Source organism: Hippopotamus amphibius, chromosome 12 (assembly GCF_030028045.1).
Source record: "Hippopotamus amphibius kiboko isolate mHipAmp2 chromosome 12, mHipAmp2.hap2, whole genome shotgun sequence".
In the NCBI taxonomy this organism is placed as follows: domain Eukaryota; kingdom Metazoa; phylum Chordata; class Mammalia; order Artiodactyla; family Hippopotamidae; genus Hippopotamus; species Hippopotamus amphibius.
The window spans coordinates 25660345-25676148 of NC_080197.1; the positions used below are offsets into that span (position 1 = coordinate 25660345).

Sequence of the window (15804 nt, forward strand, 5' to 3'; positions counted from 1 at the left end):
CCATGTGCTCTGGAGCCCATACACCACAACTACTGAGCCCATGCACCACAACAAAGAGCCTGCGCGCCACAATGGAAGATCCCACACTGCAACGAAGATCCCACATGCCACAACTAAGACCCGAAACAGTCCAAAATAAAATAAATATTTTAAAACAAACGAATAACAACAACAACAAAAACCCAAAATGGCAATAAGTACACACCTATCAATAATTACCTTAAATGTAAATGGGCTAAATGTTCCAACAAGACACATAACGGCTAAATGGATATAAAAGCAAGACATATATATGCTGCCTACAAAAGACTCACTTCAGATCTAAAGACACAAATAGACTAAAAGTGAGGGGATGAAAAAATATATTCCACACAAATGGAAACAAAAAGAAAGCTGAGGTAGCAATACTTATATCAGATAAAAGACTTTAAAACAGAAACCATAACAAGAGACAAAGAAGGACATTATACAGTGATAAAAGGATCAATCCAACAAGAAGATATAATGGTAAAAATATATGTACCCAACATAGGAGCACCTAAATACATAAAGCAAATATTAACAGACACAAAGGGAGAAATTAACAGTGACAGAATAATAGCAGGGGACTTTAACACTCCACATATTTCAATGGACAGATCATCCAGACAGAAAATCAATAAGGAAACACTGGCCTTAAATGACATATTAGATCAGATGCAGTTAATAGATATATATAGAACATTCCATCCGAAAGCAGCAGAATATATATTCTTTCAAGTGCACATGGAATATTCTCCAGGATAGATCACATGCCAGGCCACAAAACAACTTTCAATAAATTTAAGATGACTGAAATCATAACAAGCATCTTTTCTCACTATGAAAGTATGAGACCAGAAATGAACTACAAGGAAAAAAATTTAAAAAACACAAACACAGAGTCTGAACAACATGGTACTAAACAACAAATGGGTCATTGAAGAAATCAAAGAGAAAAATTTAAAATACCTGGAGACAAATGAAAATGAAAACACAATGATTTCTGTATGTACTTATCTATTTATCTACCTACAATGGAATATTAGCCATAAAAAAGAGTGAAATCTTGCCATTGGCGACAACATGGATGGGTCCAGAGAGTATAATGCTAAATGAAATGTCAGACAGAGAAAGGCAAATACCATGTGATTTCACTTACATGTGTAATCTAAATAGCAAAACAAATGAATAAATATAACGAAAGAAAAACAGACTCATAGATACAAAGAATAAACTGGTGGTTGCCAGAGGGGAGGTGGATGGGGGAATGAGTGTAATAGGTGAGGGAGATTAAGAAGTATAAATTTCTGCAGACTTCCCTGGTTGTACAGTGGTTAGGACTCTGTGCTCCCAATGCAGGTTTTGATCCCTGGTCAGGGAACTAGATTCTGCATGCATACTACAACTAAGAGTTCACATGCCACAACTAAGGAGCCAGTGAGTCACAACTAAGGAGCCTGCTAGCCACAACTAAGGAGCCTGCTGGCTGCAACTAAGACCTGGTGTAAATAAATAAATAAATAAATTAATTAATTAATTAAAATATTTTTTTAAAAAGAAGTACAAACTTCCAGTTACAAAATAAATGTCTTGGGGGGGGGTGTAATGTACAGCATAGGGAATATAGTTAATAATATTGTAATAACTTTGATGGTGACGTGGAAATTAGATTTATTGTGGTGATCATTTTGTAACGCATAAAAATACTGAATCACTATTTTGTACACCTGAAACTAATATAATTTGTAAATCAATTATACTTCAATTTTAAAAAAGGATGTTTCCTGGGGCTGCAGACATTTGAACGCTAGAGTGAAGCAGGAAGATCCTCTTCCAAGAGGGCTCATTCACATGGCTACTGGCACAAGACCTCTGATCCTCACTGGCTATTAGTGAAGAGCCTAAATTCCTCACCATATGAGTCTAATCATTCGGCTACTTGAGTGTCCTCATGACATGATAGCTGGCTTCTTCCAGAGTGAGTAGACCAAGAAAGAAGCTGCAATGCCTTTTATGACCCTGTCTTGTAAGTCACACATCATTACTTCTGTCATCATGTATTTGTCAGAAGCAAAAAACTAAGTCCAGCTCACACTCAAGGGCAGAGGAATTAGATTCCACTTTCCGAAGGGAGGAGTGTCAAAGAATTTGTGGACATATTTTGAAAATCATCACACCATGTGATCTGGTCTAATAAAACTGGTGACATGTGTGACTTCTGGGAAGAAGTTTTAAGAGCCAGTGAGTGGTTTGCCTTCTTCCCCCTCTTCCATAAAACAGGAAATATTTCAGGTAGAAGACCTGGATCCTGGCTGGAGTGAAGATGATGTGGAACAGAGCTTTTATTGTCCACTGTCAAATATGTTAGGCATAGGACAAAGTACTTAACAAGTAGTATCACATTCAATATTTATAGCAATGGTAAATATTATTCTCCATGCGTTATAGAAGGAATAGAACTATCATCCTTCAACTTTTCCTGATATTCTTGACATGATTCACTTTGCCTTGTTTATTTTTTTCTTTTTTATCAAAAGCCCTTTTCACCTTTTTTTTAAGATGTATTTTATTATTTTTGGCTGCATTGGGTCTTCATGGCTGTGCACGGGCTTTCTCTAGTTGTGGCGAGTGGGGGCTACTCTTTGTTGTGGTGCATGGGTTTCTCAGTGCAGTGGCTTCTCTTGTTGCAGAGCACAGACTCTAGGCACACAGGCTTCAGTAGTTGCAGCCCGTGGGCTCAGTACCTGTGGTGCATGGGCTTAGTTGCTCTGTGGCATGTGGGATCTTCCCAGCCCAGGGATCAAACCCATGTCCCCTACACTGGCAGGCAGATTCTTAACCACTGCACTACCAGGGAAGCCCCTTTTCACCTTTTAACAAACTATAGGCAGTATCCATTTTGTTTATTGTCTAGCCTTACAAAAATGTAAGTTTCACAAGGGCAGGGAGGGGAATTCCCTGGTAGTCCAGAGGTTAGGACTCCATGCTTCCACTACAAGGGGCATGAGTTCAATCCCTGGTCAGGGAACTAAGATCCCACATGCCATGTGGCATGGCCAAATAAATAAATAAATAAATAAAGAGTTATCTAATAGAAGAGAAATAACTCTGTATGTTGGGAAGCCAAGAACCTGAGCATAAATACTTAGAGGAAGCTAGAAATAAAGAGGCTAAGAAGTGATTATACATGTGGGAGGAAAATGAAAGCTACCAGGTCAGATGGCTCTACCAAGAGCAATCTTAAACTGGAATGAGTTTAACACCATCAAAAGGGAATTGGAGTATAATTTAGGAAAGAAGATATTAAGAGAGCCTTGGGTCATTTCATTCATTTCAAACAAATTTTTATAGTTTAGTTTTAATTTTTTATAAACTATGATTTTACAGTTTAGAATTTCATTCCAAAGTTCTTAAAAATTTACTGCCAGTAATCACCAAGAAATCAAGGATAATAAGGAGTCTAGAGGCAGGTAAAGGTGGCCTAAATTTTTACATGTAGGGAAAAGTGATTTCCAGAAATGATAGCCCAGTTGGTGACTTTAATTCTCTGCAATATTCTAAAATTAAACAGATAATCCGTGAACACTCAGAGGAAGGTAAAATAGAGAAATGAGCATCAGTTAACTAAAACAAGTCATAGCAAATGAATTATATTTCTTGTATGGACACGGATGGTGAACAGTTAGATGAAGTACATCCTCCCTTACGTATGATGAATGCTGATTTCAGGTTCATATTTGACAGATTATCTCACAGTAACAGTGATGATACAAAGGAGAAATAGGTGCTATATGAGGATTAAAATTAGTTGAATTTGCAGCTGCATAAATAGTTGTTGATGGAAGGATCGTGTGAACTTAAACAGAGGTCTACAGTAATGAGCCACACTTGGCTTTGCCCCTTCAACATTTTTATCAACAAATTAGAGAAAGACATATAATCTATGCCTACAAAATTAATGTATAACATGAAGACAGGAGATATTACTAAAATGATAAATTAACAGAATCAGACTAAAAAAAAATCTTCAAAGGCTGAACCAGCAGTATGATACAGCTAATATTAAAAAGGAAAAAAAAGTTGTCATATTTAAAGGAGGTATAGGGACTTCCCTGGTCCCTATGCAGAGGGCCCTTGTTTCATCCCTGGTTGGGGAACTGGATCCTACATGTATGCTGCAACTAAGAGTTCACATGCTGCAATGAAGTCCACATGCCGCAATGAAGATTTTGCATGCTGCAACTAAGACCTGGCGCAGACAAAATAAATAAATAAAAAAAAATTTTAAAGCTCTTTATTGGAATATAATTGCTTTAAACTGTTGTGCCAATTTTTGAGGTACACCAAAATGAATCAAGCTGTATTTATACATATATCCCCATATCCCCACCCTCCTGCAACTCCCTCCCACCCTCCCTATCCTGGCCCTCTAAGTCGTCACCCATCATCAAGTTTATCTCCCTATGTTATGCAGGAACTTCCCATGAGCTATCTATTTTACATTTGGTAGTGCATATATGTCAATGCTACTCTCTCACTTCATTCCGGCTTCCCCTTTGCCCACCCCCCAACCCTGTGTCCTCAAGTCCATTCTCCATATCTGCAGCTTTATTCTTGCCCTGTCACTGGGTTCATCTGTACCATTTTTTTTTAGATTCCATATATATGAGTCAGCATACGGTATTTGTTTTTCTCTTTCTGGCTTACTTCGCTCTGTATGACAGACTCTAGGTCTATCCACCTCATTACAAATAACTCAATTTCATTCCTTTTTATAGCTGAGTAATATTCCATTGTATATACGGACCACATCTTCTTTATCCATTCTTCTGTTGATGGGCATTTAGGTTGCTTCCACGTCCTGGCTATTGTAAACAGTGCTGCAATGAACACCATGGTACATGTTTCTTTTTGGATTATGGTTTGCTCAGGGTATATGCCCAATAGTGGGATTGCTGGGTCATATGGTAGTTCCATTTTTAGCTTTTTAAGGAAACTCTAAACTGTTTTCCATAGTGGTTGTACCAACTTACATTCCCACCAACAGTGCAGCAGGAGGGTTCCCTTTTCTCCACACCCTCTCCAGCATTTATTGTTTCTAGATTTTTTTGATGATGGCCATTCTGACTGTTGTGAGGTGATACCTCATTGTGGCTTTGTTAGAAAAATGCAAGTCAAAGGCACAATGAGGTATCACCTCACACCAGTGAGAATAAATATTTTTTTAAAAAAGGAGATATAATATCTGGGAACTGATCAGATCATACCTGGAATATGATATTTAGTTACTTAAACTCTTTGAGCCCATTTTCTTGTTTGTAAAATAGGGATAGTTACAGTACCTATTTCACAGGGTTAGGAAAATAATACTAAGGAGCTTAGAAGAGTGTTCAAAAGAAAGCATTCAATAAATATTAGCTATAATAATACAGCCTTAATTGAAAAATTATACTGTTCTAAAATATATGAAATGGTTACTTTTATAAATTGAAGATCCACTCCCTAGAGGGCATTTTAATTTTTATTTTCCTAAAGTGTATTTTAAATTTCCAAAGGTGAGGTAAAGGTCTAATATTGTAGGTACTGTTGAACAAATAGAGTCTCACTGTTTCTACTTTTCGAGATCATAAAAACTGTCTTTATATCTCCCTCACCAGGCTTCACCTTTCCATGCTATAATTTCATTTGTTTAGATGGGTCATAAATTCTTTTGTTAGTACTCATAAAATCATGGATATAAGTAAGAACAGCAGTTAAGTTTAACAAATCTTTGGGGTACTCCAGTGTTTTGGATAAAATCTTTCCTTTTCATAAAAATATAAGTCATTAAGGAACTCTTTCTTTGGAAGAAAGACTATTTTGTTTTTACTTTATTGTTTAGGTTCAACGTAAGCCTAGATTTAACAATGAAAATAGAATTTTCCTGGACATATGGAACTCTTTGTCTTTTCTAAACAGGGAATTATGGGAACATTTAATGACAAATATTGTCCTTGCCATACCAGTCAATAAATCTCTGGCAACAATGATTTGGTGCCCATTAGAAGCAGAGAACAGCAATAATAGGATGTGGGAAATTTCAAATGCAAAGATATAGTTGGTACTTTTAAAATTCTTATAGTTTAAAATGTCATATATTAACACATATATGCAGAATATAGAAAAATGGTACAAATCAACCGGTTTGCAAGGCAGAAATAGAGACACAGATGTAGAGAACAAACATATGGACACCAAATGGGGAAAGTAGGGACGGTTGGGGTTGGATGAATTGGGAGATTGGGATTGCCATATATACATTACTAATAAGAAAAAAAAATATCAAATTGTACACTTTAAATATATGCAGTTTACTGTATGTCAACTGTATCTCAATAAAAGTTCTTAAAAAATTTTTACAGTTTAATAGAGGAGACTGAATAATCCTTAATAAGTACACTGGAGCATATTTACTATTAGAGAGATTTAGCATGAAGCAGTACTTCTTGAATATTTTTCACTGCAGTTTAGTTTCTGAAGTAAACAGAAGAAATGGGAGGACCAGAAACAATAATATACCTAAGGTCACAGAGCCAATAAGTCATAGAAAGGGGATTTAAACCTAGGTCTCCTAATTCCATATATGAGACAGTCTCACAACATTAATCTTGAGGATAACATCTTTTTGAGATTCCAGATCTATGATATTGTTTTCACAATTAAAAAAAATCAGCCAGTAAGACTGATTTGAACTCAGAGGATAGCAATGCCCTAGCATTCCACCTTATTTCTCTCATTTTGGGGGAAGGCAGCACCGGTGACACCCCAAATTAAATGTGATACTTAAAAAAATGGCCTAAATAGTTAAGGTTTTATTGTTCTCAAATATCTGCGGTTGTTATTTTTAGTATTCTTCCAGGACTTCTCTATCAAGAAAATTTATAATGTCATTTTATATCATAGGTCTGGATAGACACTAAAGATTTTCTTTCTTTCTCTCTCTCTTTCCTTTTCTCTCTCTTTGATATTTGTAATGTTTATCAAGGTAATAATAATAATTTAAGTCTTGTGGTTAAAAAAAAAGTCATGTGGAACTACAAAGCTCATAACAAAACACAGCAGGAGTATATACTAACACACACACACAGTCAAACAAAAAAGCAGTGGCCTCCGCAAAGCCTGAGATACCCTCCCAGGCTTTTTTCACTGGCTTTTTTTCTTTTCATATTTACCAAAATTTTCCTAAATTAAAAACTTTTACTGCTATTTCTTGACGTGTAAATTTTAAACAGCACCTAATATAAAAGATAAAGATCCAACACTTTATGTTTTCCCCCTCCAGCCTCCCAATATTGTTATATTGCAATATTTTAAATTAAATCAATGCTTCATATGAACCTTATTTTGACTCTATAAGTATGGTTTACTTCTGGATAAATTGATTGTATTATGATAACATTTCCTCTCTTATGTAACTTTTTGTTTGTCTTGCAATTAATAATTGCCTCCGTTTTCTGTTTGCCAAATTTTCTGTATATTATCATTAACTGTTTGAGACTCTCCAACAGAAATGTAAAAATGCCTCAACGATTTTCAACACAGTCAAACATGGCATAAACTCTATCAGTTTTACTGGAAATACTCCCCTGGAGCACTCCTTCTTTCAGTCTGAACTATCTCTCACTCAATCTGCTGTACAACTGTCATCTTGGGACTTCCTTTTGCCTTTCCCAGATTGATCCCTTCTTTCCTAAAACCTCTATCTTTGTCATTCTTATTCAGTAGAGCACACCCTCCAGTAGTGTGCCAGGAAAAGTTGGGAAGTTAGTAAATTTTTTTGATCCTTGCATGTGAGAAGATATCTTTAATTGTTCCTCATACTTGATTGACAACATGATGTAGTATAGAATTCTAGGTTGAAAATAATTTTCTCTCAGAATTTTGAAAGCGCTGTTTCATTGTTTTCTAATCACCAGTGTCAATGTTAAGAAATATGCTATTCTTATTACCTACTCTTTTATGAATAATCCATTCCCCTTTCCCTGCTCCCTCTTCACCTCCTATCAAGATTTTTGGATCTTCTCTTTATCCCTTGTGTTTAGAAATTTCATGATTAATGTGCCATAGTACTTTTGGTTTTGGTTTTTTTCCCCTTGATTATGCTGGACACTCAGCAGGCTCTGTCAACATGGAAACTCGTGTTCTTCTTGTAGTTTCTTTGGTAATTTCCTTCCCTTCATATCTTCTCCATTTCTAAAACTCCAGCTAGCCTAATGTTGGACTTCATGGATTCATTCTCCAATTATCTTTTCTCTTTTATTTTCACTTCTTTTTGTTCTATTTTCTGGGAGATTTCCTCAACTTTATTAGCATTTCTATTAATTATTAATTTTTGCTATTTAAGAAAATTTCCCAGAGCTATAATTCTCTAATTGCTTCTTTTTTTGGGAGCATCTTGTCTTTGCTTTATGGATACACTATTTTATACTATCAGAGGCAAAGGATGCTTTTTGTTTTCAAAAAAATATTCTTCTGCTCTCTATATTGCTTCTGTTTTCCATTTCTGTTTGATGCTGTCTTTCTTGGTGAAGGTTTGTATCAACTATCTGGTGATCCTCTGCTGTCCCTTCATATTTAAGAATGAGTCATTACAAAGGTATTTGGAAGGTCTATGTTAACCAGAAGAGTTTGTCAGTTGGTGGGTTTCACTGCAGGGTGATAAAGTGGGGACGTATTTGTTTTGTTGGGAGGCCCTCAAGTATCATTATCTATAGATATTTCTTCTGGGGTTATTCAATTTTAAGTTTCTCCCCAAATTAATTCTCTGCTGTCCTGCCTGGAGAATATAAGCCTTGCTATCAGCATCCTTGGAGTGAAACAGAGCAAGAGGGCTGGGCGAATTTCATCATTCAGCATGTAGATATTCATCTGATTTCTGTTTTCAGTGTGGTATCCTCCTACCCCAACTTCCTCAGCTATGATCTTTAGCTGTACCTGGTATCTCAGTCTGGAGCTTCTCTATTTCAATTTTTCACAGAATAAACCCAGGAGATAGAGTGGTAATTGCCTAACTGAACAGGATGAGGAAGGTGCCTGGTAGTTTACAGAGACTTTCAGCCAATTCCTGTTGCTAGTATACCCCTCACAGGTATTTGGAATTCAGTTTCCTCAGCTGAATTTTCTGTCTTCCAAAATGTTGTTGATATCCCTCATCTGCTGTCATCTTTTATTCCCTTTGTCCTTGTGGACTGATAACATTAAAAATATTAACTCACTGTCATTTTAGTGAATGGAGGAGAGAAGAGGGATGAAGACATGTTTAATCTGTCCATGTATACCGAGAATTGCAGGACTGTTAAGATACTCTTTTGCTCCCATAAAAAAATGTCAGAACTGAAAAATTCTGAGATAAAATTCTGCTCTCACAAGGCTGATGTGGAAAAAACATTGGTCTGAGAATCGCAGTACCTATTTTCAAGTCCTGTTATTATTATTTATTGGTTGGTTGATGTTGATGTTAGGTAAGTTAAATTTTCTGTTTCATCATCTATAAAGTGGTGATAATCATCCCTACTACATACAGCCTATCTTACTTGTAATGACTAAGGTAAGACAACTGATATAAATGTATGAATATGTATCAAATACATAACATTTATCATTAACTCTATTACCAAGAGGCATAGTCAAATATATTTTGAGAGGCAGTGTAACAGTAGAAAGAGTATGGGCTTCACAGTCACACAGACCTGGACTTGACTGCTTCTCTCATTCAGTGTGATCTTGGGTAAGTGACTTAACCTCTCAGATTCATTTTCCCCGTTTATAATATTAACCTGTATTATATTATTAACCTGACAACACTGTTGTGAGGATTAAATGAGGAATGCATGTAATACATCGTTATAGGCATAACACTTACTAGGTACTCAGCAGATACTCATTCTTCCTCTTATCCCCTTAGTTTGGGACCAGCTTTATTATGTTCACACAAAACTCCTAAACTTGTATTTCCCCAATTAATGCTAAACCATATTAGTAATCAGGATCTTAGGTCATCAATAGTCCTCATAAAGGCTTTTTATTTGCTGTTTTCCCAGGACCAAATTATAAGGTGAGCAGCCCAAGTTGAAAGAGTTCAGCATACATATCCTTTGAAGTGGTAACAGGTTATTGCTGAGGCATCTTTAGGAATATTTAGTTATGAAATGACGTAAAATATGTAATGAATACTAAAGGAGATTCGGGACACTGGAATACTGGAGCTACTACTCAAAAAATTATCTTAAGAGTTACTGGTTGTTGTTTTTTCTATTTGATCCTCACATAAACCCAGAAGCTGGGAAAGCTTTATTATCCTGTTTAAAGATGAAGAAATTAAGGCGTGAGTAAAAAAGTGACTTGCTCAAGATTCATTAGTCATCAAGGAAAAACCAGGAACTCCAACCTTGGTCTTTTGATTCCCTATTCAGTGCTCTTTTTTTTTTTTTTTTTTAAATTCTGGTTAAATACACAAAACATAAGATTTACCATCTTAACCATTTTTTGTGCACAATTAAGTACATTCACGTCACTGTGCAACCAAACTTCAGAACTCTTTTTATTCTGCAAAACTGAAACTCTATACCCATTAAACAGCAATTCTCCTTTCTCCCTCATCCCCCAGACTCTGGCAACCACCATTCTACTTTCTGTTTCTATCAATCTGACTACCCTAGGTACTTTATATAAATGGGATCATACAGTAGTATTTATCTTTTTGTGACTGGCTCATATCAGCATAATGTCCTCAAGGTTCATCCATGTTATAGCATTTCAGAATTTCCTTCTTTTTAAGGCTGAATAATATTCCATTACATGTATATACAATATCCTGTTTATCCATTCATCTATCAATGGACATTTGGGTTGCTTGCACCTCTTGGCTATTGTGAATAATGATGCTATACACATGGGTATACAAATATCTCTTTGAGACTCTGCTTCCAGTTCTTTTGAATATATACTCAGAATTTGAATTCCTGTATCATACAGTAATACTATTTTTAATTTCTTTTTTTTAAATTTTATATATTTTTGGCTGCGTTGGGTCTTCATTGCTGCTTGTGGGCATTCTCTAGTTGCGGTAAGCAGGGGCTACTCTTCGTTGTGGTATGCAGGCTTCTCAGCGCAGTAGTTTCTCTTGTTGCAGAGCACGGGCCCTAAAGCACGCAGGTTCCAGTAGCTGTAGCATGTGGGCTCAGAGTTGTGGCTCGCAGGCTCTAGAGAGCAGGCTCAGTAGTGTGGCGCAAGGGCTTAGTCGCTCCGAGGCATGTGGGATCTTGCCAGACCAGGGATAAAACCCATGTCCCCTGCACTGGCAGGCAGATTCTCAACCACTGTGCCACCAGGGAAGTCCCTATTTTTAATTTCTTGAGGAACCATCATACTGTTTTGGGGAATAGCCATACATAGTGGCTGCACCACTTTACATTCCAATCAACAGTACACAAGGGTTCCAATTTCTCCACATCCTTGTTAACACTTAGCATTTTCTTCCTCTTTTTTTCCAAATAGGCATCCCATGGGTGTGAGGTGGTATCTCATTGTGGTTTTCTTAAAAGTTTTGAAGTCTTTTGTAGAGATGCCAAGACACTAAATAACCCTGCGTAACATCACAACACAATTTACAGCATTAAGATCCTACCAGATCTTACACACTGTAGGAGGCAACAGTACACATAGTCATTAACCTCAAGGGTTTTATAATCTAGCTGGAAAGAGAGGACATATGCATTTAAAAATAAATAACAATGCAAATAGCACAGTCTATACAATAACTATTATTATGAAAATATAGAAGGGTAAATATAATAGGTTGGGCTTATTAGAAAAAGCTTTAAAGAGCAACTGGCACCTCAAACATTTTAAAAGGGAGGGTTTAAATTATCCAATTCTTTCAACAAACACTTACTGTGCTCCTAATAAGTGCTAAACACTGGGCTGGGTGTTGGGACTACAAAGTCTCTCAAGAGCAAGGGAGAAATGTGTAGTGACAATCCAAGGTGCTAAGTGAGTATTGATACATGGTGCACTAAATCACTCCTTTCTAAGGGCCTGCTGATCTAATAAAAAGACTGTTATCACCTCCTTTTACAGTGAATCATAAAGGGAGTATGCAAAGCACATTTCTTTCCAGACTATGCTCACACCCAATTATTTCAAACAGAGTATAGCTGGGAAGTTTCCCACTCTCCCGTGGGAAGGAGACAACATTCAAAAAGCTAAGGCTTTGTAAGTTAGTTATTAGTGCTCTTACCCATCACCCCATATGAGTTCTTCCACTCACAAACATGCGCTGGCATTGGGAAAGCAAAGAAAGATGAATAAGATGCAGATCCTGCCCTCTAGGATCTCAAAGCCACATGTGATATTATAAGGGCTGTGACAGAGTAATGAGAGAAGACAAGTAGAAAGAAAGGAGTAGCTTCCCTCTCTGCCCCAACAGAAATCATAGGCTTCCTTTAAAACATAACATCTAAGCTGAATCTTAAAGAATGGCAGGAGGAGTTCATCAGATGGGAAGAGAAGGGATGAACATTCCAGCCAGGGGAATAGCATGTTCAGGAAACATTAAGTGATTTAGCGGGGCTGCAGCTTACAATACATGATGGGAAATAGTATGAAGGGTAGAGAGTAGAGTGATGAGGAGAGCTGAAGAGGTAGACTGTGGATAAACATTATACTGAACGTAACAGAGAATTAACTGATTTTTAGGCAAGGGAGGAACATGATTAGATTTTTTCCCTCTTTTTAAGGAAACTCTGCAAGCTAGATGGAGGATGAACTGGAGTTACAGAGAACCAAGAAGGAGACATCAGAGAAGGAGGTCAGCTGACTAACGAAATAGGGTCTCACAGACCCTTGAGGTGGAGCACTGCAGTTCAGGATCTCATATTTGTCCTGCAAGACCAGAAATCTGATTTTTCCTAATGTATCTAGCATGGAACAGATAATTGAGGACTGACTCACAATAACCAAATTCGTAAGAAAATGTGGTAGAAAGTATAATTCTAATTTACTAATACACATTCATTTATCAGACACTTGTGCTAAGCACTGTTCTATGTTCTAGGGACATAGCTGTGATTAACAATTTCCTGCCCCCACAGAGTTACATTCTAGCATGGAATATTTCAATATTTTTCCAGGGACTAAAATATTCATATTTGCTGCCCAGAGCATCCCCTTCCCCATGTAAAAGCACCAGGGAATCTAAGTTAGTAATCAAAACATTATGTGTTAAATGATTAGAAAAAAGAGAGATGGATGGTTTTAAGGTCCATGTCATTCAGGCCCTAGGTAAAGCCTAAAAAATTATCTATGCAGTAGCACAAGTGTACTTACTATTGACTAGCTTAACAATGTTCTTTGGACTTATGATTTCTCTGTCCTCTATATTGCTGGATGAAAAAATATGGCCAAATCCTGGCAGACTCCTATCTTTCTGGACTGCAAGAGAACTATTTCAATTTTAATACATTCTTTCAGACATACTGTAATATTATTGATTTTAATTATGCTAGGTTCAGTCATTTTTATTATAGATGATTAAATAAAGGCTCTAACATCAACTATATCACTGTAAGAATTGTGTTAAAATTTTGGATACTATTGGGTTTTCATCCATAAATTCAACAAATATTTACCAAATATTTAAGTGCCTATGATGAACCTGGCACTCTGGTAGTTGCTGGGGATATCATCGTGAACAAGACAGATTTTGTACCTATCCTCAAGCACTTTATATACATTCTAGTAGTGAAGTGAGATTATTAAATCACAAGTGAAAAACTGACCAAAAATTAAACAAATTGTGGTAAGTATTATGAAGGAAAGGGGCAAGAGAAGACTGTTGCAGTATCCAAGAAAGAGATGACAATCATCTGGACCAGGTTAGTGGTGGTGGAAATAGAAGTGGATGGATTTGAGATTTATTTTGAACACTGAATCAATAAGACTTGACAATGAATTGGATGAAGAAAAGTGAGGAAAAGGAAGGAACTGAGTTTTAACTCCTGGGTTTCTGACAAGCAACTGGGCAGAGAGCAGTGCCTTGTTAATTGAGATGAGGAAGATTTGCAGTGGGAAATAACCAGAGTTCTGTTATAAACACAGTAACTTTGAGATCACTGTGAGACAAGCAAATGTAAAGAAATACGCACTTGGACATGTAAGGCTAGAATTCTGAGGAGACATTTGGGTTGGAAATAATGGATTTGAGAATTATTGACATAATGAGAGTATTTAGAGTCAGTATTTTCATTAGACTAGATTCCTAAATCTCCGCACTGACACTTTGGGATTGGGATTGACATGTGTACATTAATATGTATAAAATGGATAATGGATGAGAACCTGCTGTATAGCACAGGGAACTCCACTTCGCTGTACAGAAGAAATGAACACAACACTGTAAAATGACTACACCTCAATAAAAAAAATAGAGAATCATTGACATGACAATGGTATTTGGAGACAGTATTTTCATTAGACTAGATTTCTAAATCGCCTCAGTGACACATTATCTCGTAAGTCATTTTTATATATGATTAAGTAATTAAGAATTCATTTCTGTTAGTTTAGTTCTTGAAGGATAAACTATTCAAGACTTCTTTGGGTGAGGGGGCAGTGCTCACTGTGCCTTCTGTCTACTACATCAACCCAAGGATAAATTTAATTTCAGAGTTACTAAATGCTTTTCATTAATATCTCAGTGACCTTCTCTTTTACTCATCAAAGCTAACTCGTAAAGGCCCCATGTAATGAATGAAAAGGATTGAATAGGTCCGGATTTCTCTCTGGATTAGAATTTCTATCTTAATTATTTTTTATGCAAGTTAAACATCACCTACAAGGATATGTGGGCTTTCTTAAGTAGACAGAATACTGGAATAAAAATTATGAGATTTGGGTTCAAGTACTGTCACTATTTAATTCTAAGTCATAGCCTCCATAGGCCTGCTATTTTATGGGTCAAGTGAAGACACTAAGGAATATTTTAAAGCCTATGAAAACATAAAATTTAGTATACAACTGAAGGATTATCATTAGTAGCTTACTCTTGGGAAGCTGGAGATCTGGGGTGCTACTGAGTGTCAAGAACGGCCCAGAGTGAAGATTCCAGTAGGTTGTTCTGGATTTCTTACTACTTTTTGTGGACTCCATAATTTGGCTTCTGTATCTATAAAATAGGAGAATCACAGTGATTTCCCTCACCATTATGAGAAGAAAATTAATAAACGTCTATATGTTTTACAGATTCCTGGATGAGAGAGGTTAGAAAAATACAAACAAATATTGTGTTGATGTTCTTATTAGCTTAATCTAAGTAGGACCTATCTCTTGGAAAACGTGGAAACTCTTAGCTACCATTACTTTGTGACTTTTGCCAGCTCCCCAGGGAATCTTGGCTTTCTCTAGAAAAAAAAACTGCTACCTCTGAAGAGAGCCTCTTGCAAGCAACCAGTTCAGGGAGGTCATATCTGGTACCATGCTATAACAGAAAATAAATTTTTTCACAAAAGTGGTCACCACTATTTGCTAAGCAGACCAGCATTTCCCAAAGAGGGAATGGCAGTACAGCGACTCCCTGTCCTTTGTCTTTGTTAATGTGAACTAAATTTGTTAGGATGAACAAAGTGATTTCCTATGAGCTCCTCTCTACCACTAACATTTCTCTTCTAACTTTGTTTTTTCCCACTTTTGTCTCAGTCTTCATTCTCCTAGATGAATAGGCTTTTCAAAAACTTAGGCCACATTCTT

At 36.5% G+C, this 15804-nt stretch overlaps 1 protein-coding gene across 7 annotated transcripts in view; it reads right to left on the reverse strand.

Moving 5' to 3' along the window:
- The window catches only part of ASIP (agouti signaling protein), a 159215-nt gene that overhangs the window by 141819 nt on the left and 1592 nt on the right, over positions 1 to 15804 (reverse strand). For 6 of the 7 annotated variants that reach the window (XR_009048406.1, XM_057702109.1, XM_057702106.1 and 3 more), the window contains exon 2: positions 15102 to 15223. The exons of the other annotated variant lie outside the window; for it this stretch is intronic. The gene's annotated coding sequence lies outside the window, so the exon portion shown is untranslated. The remainder of the gene's footprint in view (positions 1 to 15101; positions 15224 to 15804) is intronic. 7 annotated transcript variants of the gene reach the window in all.